The sequence below is a fragment of the Protobothrops mucrosquamatus genome, unplaced genomic scaffold (assembly GCF_001527695.2).
Source record: "Protobothrops mucrosquamatus isolate PMUCROS unplaced genomic scaffold, P.Mucros_1.0 scaffold446, whole genome shotgun sequence".
NCBI classification, from domain to species: domain Eukaryota; kingdom Metazoa; phylum Chordata; class Lepidosauria; order Squamata; family Viperidae; genus Protobothrops; species Protobothrops mucrosquamatus.
Window position 1 is genome coordinate 564,384 of NW_015386769.1, and position 8,054 is coordinate 572,437.

At 38.0% G+C, this 8,054-nt stretch overlaps 1 protein-coding gene across 1 annotated transcript in view; it reads left to right on the forward strand.

Moving 5' to 3' along the window:
* The window catches only part of CERS6 (ceramide synthase 6), a 106,892-nt gene that overhangs the window by 71,741 nt on the left and 27,097 nt on the right, over positions 1-8,054 (forward strand). The gene's annotated exons all lie outside the window — the stretch shown is intronic.

Genomic DNA, 8,054 nt, shown 5'->3' on the forward strand with positions numbered 1-8,054 from the left:
AGACTATTGTAGGGGTCTGAGAGCCAACACCTCGTCCATCTTCAGTCACTTCGCCCTCGTTAAAGACTGGATCAGCAAGAGGGGGCGTGTCAAGTTTGACTACTTGGTCTCAAGAGCAGGCATCCAATGAAAACCCACATGTGAATTCTCCATCTCCGTACTGAGAAAAGGCGTTCAGGTAAGACAACGCCCCTTCTATCTTGTCAAGTAGTAGGTTGTGATTTATCAAATGCCTTACTGAAGTCCAAGTAAATTATATCCACAGCGTTCCTCTGATCCACTATTTTTGTCACTTGGTCAAAGAATGCAATAAGATTTGTCTAGCATGATCTGTTTTTGAGAAACCCATGTTGGCTTTTAGTAATGACTTTGTTTGCCTCTAGGTGTTCGCTGATTCGTTGTTTGATTATCTTTTCCAGAATCTTCCCAGGTATTGAGGTCAGGCTGATAGGTCTGTAATTTCCTGGGTCCATTTTTTTTTCCTTTTTTGAAGATGGGAACTACATCAGCTCTTTTCCAGTCCTCCGGTAGTTCCCCAGTGCTCCAGGATCTTTGAAAAAAATAGTTCAGTGGTTCTGAGATCACATCTGCCAGTTCCTTGAGAACCTTGGGGTGTATTCCATCTGGTCCTCGCGATTTGAACTCGTCTAGGCTGGACAGGTGCTCACTTACCATTTTCTTGCCTATCTTAACTTGTGTTTCTATTATGGTTTTATGGCACTATTTTTGATAGGTTGGTCTGTTTTTTCTCTTTATGTAAAGACAGATACAAAAAACAAGTTTTTTTCATTCTCCCTGTTGCTTGTCACCTTCTTGCCACTTTCATCCACTAATGGACCAGTCATTTCCTTCACTTTTTTCTTGTTTTTTACATGTTGAAAGAAGTTTTTTTTGTTATTTTTGACTTTAGTCACAAGCCTTAGTTCATTTTGAGCCTTAGCTTTCCTCACTTCATCTTTGCAGGCTCGGGCTATTTGCTGATATTCTGACTTAGTTATGTGTCCCTCTTTCCACTTTCTATACTTGTCCTTTTTATCTTTCAATTTGTCAGAGAGTTCTTTATGCAGCCATGCTGGTTTCTTTTGAGAGCTGTTATTTTTCCTCTTTGTTGGTATTGTGCTAGACTGGGCTTTTATTATCTCATTTTTCAAAATTTCCCAAGCTTCTTGAGTTGTTTTCCCCTTGAGGATTTTCATCCATGGAATCCTTCCCAAGCCCTCTCTAAGTTTATTGAAATTAGCTCTCTTGAAGTCCAAGACTCTAGTTTGACTGTGTTCTATTGCTTGTGCTTCCATAATGTTGAATTCCAATATTGCATGATCACTTCCTCCCAAGGTTCCTATGGCTTCAATACCTTCTATCATTTCATCTCTGTTAGTGAGAATTAGATCCAAAATGGCTAATCCTCTAGTTCCCTTCTCTTCTAAGTGTTGAATACTTAGAAGAATACTTCCATCAATGTAAAAAGTGGAAAGAAGCTGATTAAGTTACCTGTAGTTCTAACTATGAGCACGATTGTTGAATGAGAATGGGCGACCTTTGAGGTGAGGTGCAGATTTGAATTTAAGAGTGCATTTCACAGACTTTTTCCCACCAACTGGAAGCCACAATGGACTTGCCTGCTTACAAAATGGCTATAAGCATGGCCAGCCACAAAACACCCATTTATCAGAAGATCAGTGCACTCCCCATCTCTACCATCTCAGACTTCTTTGATCCGAAGGCAATTGCAGCAGATAAATGAGATGCTAAAGGTTGGGAACACTCCTTGCAGCATGCCAGCTTCTTATTTCATTCTTCTTGCTCAATCAAATGGGCAGGAGCCATGTAGGAACTGAGAAAGATATTTGGAGCTACACTGGTCCTTAGCAATACTATGGGGCCTCTATTCGAATAGCTTACTTTGAGTGGTTCTTTTGTGAAATGGTATAAGCCAACACCATATAGACTTTTTTTTATCCTCTTGGCTTTTATTACAAAACAATTAACAAATGTACTTATTACTAGGCTTATACCATATCTGTAGTAATACTTATCTATGTCTCTGTTTTATTCCCATGCTATCTGTTGTTTGAACTTGAATTTGAACCAAGGTCTTTAGCCACCTCCAAGTTGGCTTCTGCCAGCTATGTTTCCAAACTGCTGATGTACAGTTTCTCATTCTGTACTGTGTGAAAGAAGAAAGATGCTTCAGCAGTGACCGGTTGGTTGTAGCTCCTCAGCTTTCCTGCTGGAGTGGTGCAGCTGTTAGGCTCTGCTTCTCCCTTCAGCTTCTCTGCCACTAGTTTGGCTGCTCCTCCTTTATCCTCAGTTGCTTGTTGAGCTGATAATTGCTCAAATGTTTCCTTTTGGTTCTTCTACCCAACACAAATCATCTTCTAAATGCACCTACATTCCCACACCTTGGTACTTTCAGCATTTTGCCCTTATAATTGAGACCGGGTGTGGTGCATGGTCCTTCAGGTTCCCATAAAATTCCCAGGGGAGAAAACAAAGGGAAGGAAATGCTTATGCTAGTCACTGCCAGGTTTTCCTTCCACATTCCTTCCTCCTTTTTAATGGGGAGATGTGTGTCATAATCTTATTCAGTTCCTTGTCTATATTAGCTCTTTCTGTTTTCCAGCTTGATGCTGAATGGTAAACCTATATGGCTGTAACAATAGGTACCATTTAGTAACCTTTGAGTTGCTATCCTTCATTTAATAGATCCATGTGAGTGCTGATGGTTGGTGATTACTTGAAACTCTCCCCCCCATAAATAGACTATAAATTCTTCAATAGCCCATCATAGTGCCAAAGCCTCTTTTTTGATGGTGCTAGTTCTTGGCCAAGTAATGATCGCCATCATCATAGGGCTGCTCCTTGTCCCACTCCCAATACACCAATGTAAACCAGGGGTCTTAAAACTTGGCCCTTTTATGACTTGTGGACTTCAACTCCCAGAATTCCTCAGCCATGCATGCTGGCTGAGGAATTCTGGGAGTTGAAGTCCACAAGTCATAAAAGGGCCAAGTTTGAAGACCTTGATGTAAACTGTGAAAGATCAGTCAAAGTTGACTCCATATAGGTGAAGCTTGCTTCATAATGCATTCTTCAGTGTTTGTTCATATTTATCTTATTGTGTTTTGTTTTCTGTGTAAGGTCTATAGAAACATAAGCTTGTCTGGCGAGCTGGGCAGTGAGCCTAGTCTGAGACCCTACCGAAGCTAAAACTGATTTGACTTGTTTCTAGGTTTGGGGTTGACTTATTTTCGCTAACACTACTACCTTTTCTATATTTGGTTATACTTTCCCATTCTGTCCTAAATACATAATATCTGTAAGCCTCAAGTGACATTTTTCAGGGTTTATAACTTCCTCTAAATTCGTAAATCATCTTCTCCTCAGCTTTTGCTATATATGTCTATGTCATCTAAATACATCTCACACCACCTGCTTTGCCCTGGAAGGATTCTATTCATAAGCTTTTGGAAGGTTGTGGGTACCCGATGTAACTCCAAAGACGTTTTTGTAAGCCGATTGAAACTCTGAGAAGTAGTTGTTTTCTTTTGGGGTTCCTTTTCTAATAGAATAGTATAAACGTTTTTCAAGTCAAGTTTTGTAAGCTATCTAGCATTCCCCAATTGGTCTGTTAATTCATTTATGCAAGGCATAGGGTAATTATCAAACTTCACTATCTTATTTTCTTTTCTCGTATTTATTCATAATTTAACTTTCCCATTTGCTTTGGGTGTTAGGACATTTGGGGAACACAATTCAGTATATAATGTTTCTGTTAACCCCAATTCCAATATTTTATAATAATAATAATAGTAAAGTTGGAAGGGACCTTGAAGGTCATGTAGTCCAACCCCCTGCTCAGGCAGGAAACTCTATACCATTTCGGACAAATGGCTGTCTAGTCTCTTCTTAAAAACTTCCAGTGTTGGAGCATTCACCGCTTCTGGAGGCAGGTTGTTCCACTGGTTAATTGTTCTCACTGTCAGGAAGTTTCTCCTTAGTTCTAGATTGCTTCTCTCCTTGATTAGTTTCCACCCGTTGCTTCTTTTCTCTATCTCTTCAAAGGACAAGTCAGAGATTTCTGGGATACTATTTGGTCTCTGGCTGATATTCCTGGCTTCCTTCCTTTACTATGTTTTATCCCTTTTCTAACCTTTTCGGCTTTCTGTGCTGAATCCTTTGCCAAGGATTCTATCCCTATCTCTGCTTGATGGTGCTGAATCCAGAATCTTGTTGAGGGTGGCAGTTGCTCTAATACAACTTCGCCCATTATTTCCTACTTGCTGTGTATTTCTGACTTTAGTCATTTCTTACTTAATCTACCCAATGTGCAATTTTCGTAACTCCTTACCTCATACCTAAATAATACAGCTCCCTTAACTCTACTATAATGAATAATCTCTTGAGCAAGAAGTCCTGTAAGTGCCCTCAAGCCTTTTCAGTTTAACAGGAAACTAATCTAACCACTCATTCCTCTTTCAGCCATTTGCAAGTTATTGTAAAACATTCAAATGTTATAAAAAGGGGATTCAATATTCTCCTCGTCTTTGAATTTAGGTAAGTTGACAGTACACTGTAAGATTCCAGGCTATAGAGCCAAACACTAGAAGATAAATAATATGATTGATTCGTTGATCAATTATGTGCCGTCAAGTCAGTGCCAACTCTTAACAACCACATATGTAGATTTTCTTCATGACAGTTTGTCTCTAACTTGTTCTTTTAGGTCTTCCAATGGTGCATGCATTATCACTGTAAGTGAATCTGTCCACCTTGCTACTCATCATCCTCTTCTCTTTCCTTGCACCTTTTCTAGCATCAAACCTCCTCCAGAAAGCTAGGTCTTCACATAATGTGTCCAGAGTAGGATAATTTGAGCTGCTCATTTGTACCTTGAGTGACAACTTCAGATTAATTTGTTCAATGTTCTGTTTGTTTATTTTCTTGACGGTCTACAGCAGGGGTGTCAAACTGCCAGCCCGCGGGTGGCAATGTGGAAAAAAGTCATGATACGTCATGACACGTCACGTGACGCGGCGAGTTTGACACCCGTGGTCTACAGTCAAGTTTAATCTTGCTTCTTCAAAGTTCAATTTTTGGTTTGCACTATTTTGATCTTTGTAAGTATCAACATATCACAATATCTCTTCCTAAGCTTTCATGAGTATACCACCAAGTGCTAGTCAGTGGTGTATTTCTTGACTACTTATTCCTTTACTGTTGATTGTTGATCCTAAAAGGCAGAATCTGTCTACCATTTTAATATTTTCATTATTAATTCCAAAGCTGGTTGTTGGAATTTGGGTGGTCTGAATTCTATGCTGCATAAGTATTCTGGAGCATTTTCTACAAGAGGGCCAGTAATTGATTCTTGAGGTATATATTAAAATAAAGCTGATAGGTCTCCTGCTTCCTTCTGTGGTTATTGTTATTCTTGGTAAACAGGAAACAGATGAATTATTATCCCTTGAGATTGTTTGTTGTCTTTACATATTGAACTTGATTCAAGACGATCTTTCTCTCAAGCCCAAAACCCAGAATGACACATGGCAGTTCTTCCAAGCTGTCTTCTTTATTAATTTACACCTATAGATATTTTTTTCCAGACTAAGAACTCTGCTATCTGCATATATAATATATTCTGTGAACTGTTAGGGAGAGGAGGTCTTCACCCTTTTACCCTCACACATAATATCTGGACTGAGTTGCCTCTTATTCCTCTGGAATGTACCACCTCCATCCTGGGGTTCACCTCCTCATTACATTCCATTACACTTTAGAATAGAATAGAGCTGGAAGGGACCTTGGAGGTCTTCTAGTCCAGCCTCCCGCTCAAGCAGGAGAACCTATACCATATCAGACAGGTGACTGTCGAGACTTCCGGTGGCAGGCGACTTCGTCGGTCGCAGCTGTTTGCTGCCTCCCGCCTGTTTCGCGTAAAAGCCGGTTTGACAGCTAGCATCAGCTGTCAAACGGCTTGATACCCTTCCCCTGGGCATAAGGGGATAGGTGAGCTGCCCGGGGTAGGAGTTGAGTTCCCGAGTCGTCCTATATGGACGATGTAGGTGAGNCTTCGGCGAAGCTAGAAGCCGCCGCCACTGCTGCAACTTAAAGTTAACTGTGAGTTTTATTTGTAAGCAGACGAACCAACCTTGGAAGCTTGCTTTTTATTTTGGACTTTACTCTAACTTGGATAATAAGTTCTTCCCCGTACTTGTGTTGGATTGAGGAAAAGTGAATTTAAAATGGCGATGGATTGATACTTTTCAGCAAGAAGTGAAAGTGATTTCCGGTTTGTAACTTTTGCTACTTTGAATCTGCGTATTGTTTGTTTTGGCTGAATTGCCTACAGGATTTTCTTATAATTGGAAACTTACTGCTAATATGGCTTTGAGAAAAATTGTGCCTTCAACTTTAAGACCGATTACATCCCTGATGTCCCAGTCATCTCAATTAACTTCTAAAATTTTCCACTTGCCACCCTCGTTATCTTTTTCACCTCCACCGCCCCTTGGCAGAGAGTTGCAGGACTTGGTGTCCGTAACTATTAAGCAAATGACTGAGATGTTCCAATTGATTGATGTTAAAATGCAAAATAGATTTGATCAAGTGATGCAACAACAACAGGACTTATTACAACAACTACAAGACTCATCACAGAAATATGAGGATTTTTGCTTGAACGTTACATCTCAAGGTTTGGCTGAACAAGTGGATGCGGTGGCAGTGGATGAAAGCTATCCACATCCTGATTATGATTTAATACTGGAAAAAGTATTTGAAACTACAGAAGACTTTAAAACTTACTGGAAATCCTGGAGAAAACTTAAAGAGACTATATTGGAACCTCACATTGACTCTTTAAAAATGAATCAAGTTGTGGAACAAGGAATAATAGAAGAGGAACTGAGTAATCCTGAACAGGCTTTTATATATCAAGACACACAATTTAAAGAGACAGAGATATCATGTTTACAACCTAATGGTGAATTTATACTGGGAGAAAATGTGGAAACCATCAAGCCAATTAACTTCATACAAAGCTACTTATATCTGTTGGATAAATTTGATGATCAACAACTAATTGTAATTGACTCACCTCAATTGCTAAAAACAACAAAGATTGATACCCAGATACAATCTTCTAGGAAATACAATAAAGTGGATAACAATTTATTCATAATATTGAGTAAAAATTCATATAATACTCAGATGATATTGGTAGAAAGGGAAGAAAATTTTGTTCAGTTTGAATTGATTAGAAAGTTTTGTAATCAAATCTTGAGGTTTGATAATCGAAAGGCTTTAATATGGGAATTAACTTGGCATAGAAAGAAAGCTAGAGTCAGGTATAAACGTGACATCAAATGTTATCTAATGGGTTAAAAAGGTTTTAAAGGTTTTTTTCTGATTTAATAATGAATGAAGGATCTGGACTTATTGTTAATGTATTTTTTTTTTTTTGGACATATATTACTATTATAAATATGATAATTATGCTGTAATAATTGAATCTGTTTGACTTAACTATGAATGGATGGGAATCAAGGTCCTAAAGGTCTTTTTCTGATTTAATAATGGTTGAAGGATATGGACTTATTGTTAATGTATTTTTTTTTCTTTTTGGACTTATATTATTATTATAAATATGATAATTATAATTATGTTGTAATAGAGAGGAAGAGTTTTGATTTAATTAGAAATGGATGGGAATTTTTTGATACTATAATTGATAAGTAATTGAAGTTGTAAACTTTATTAAGGGCTTAAAATGATTTTTTATAGGTGTAGTTTGATGAAATGACAGAATTTATTTCTTAATTTTATGGAAGATGGGAATTTTTTCTCTCTTTTTTTTTTTTTGAATAAGTAAGGGATGGTGTTAAAGTATCTTGCTGAAATGGTAAAGATTTTGGTGTATCTGAAGAGTTAATTAAATGAATAATTTTTATTAATACGGAGGAGATGGATTGTTTATAAGAAGTATAGAGTTTGTGGAGTTAGAGATATTTATTTATTTTATTTATATTTGGATTTATATCCCGCCCTTCTCC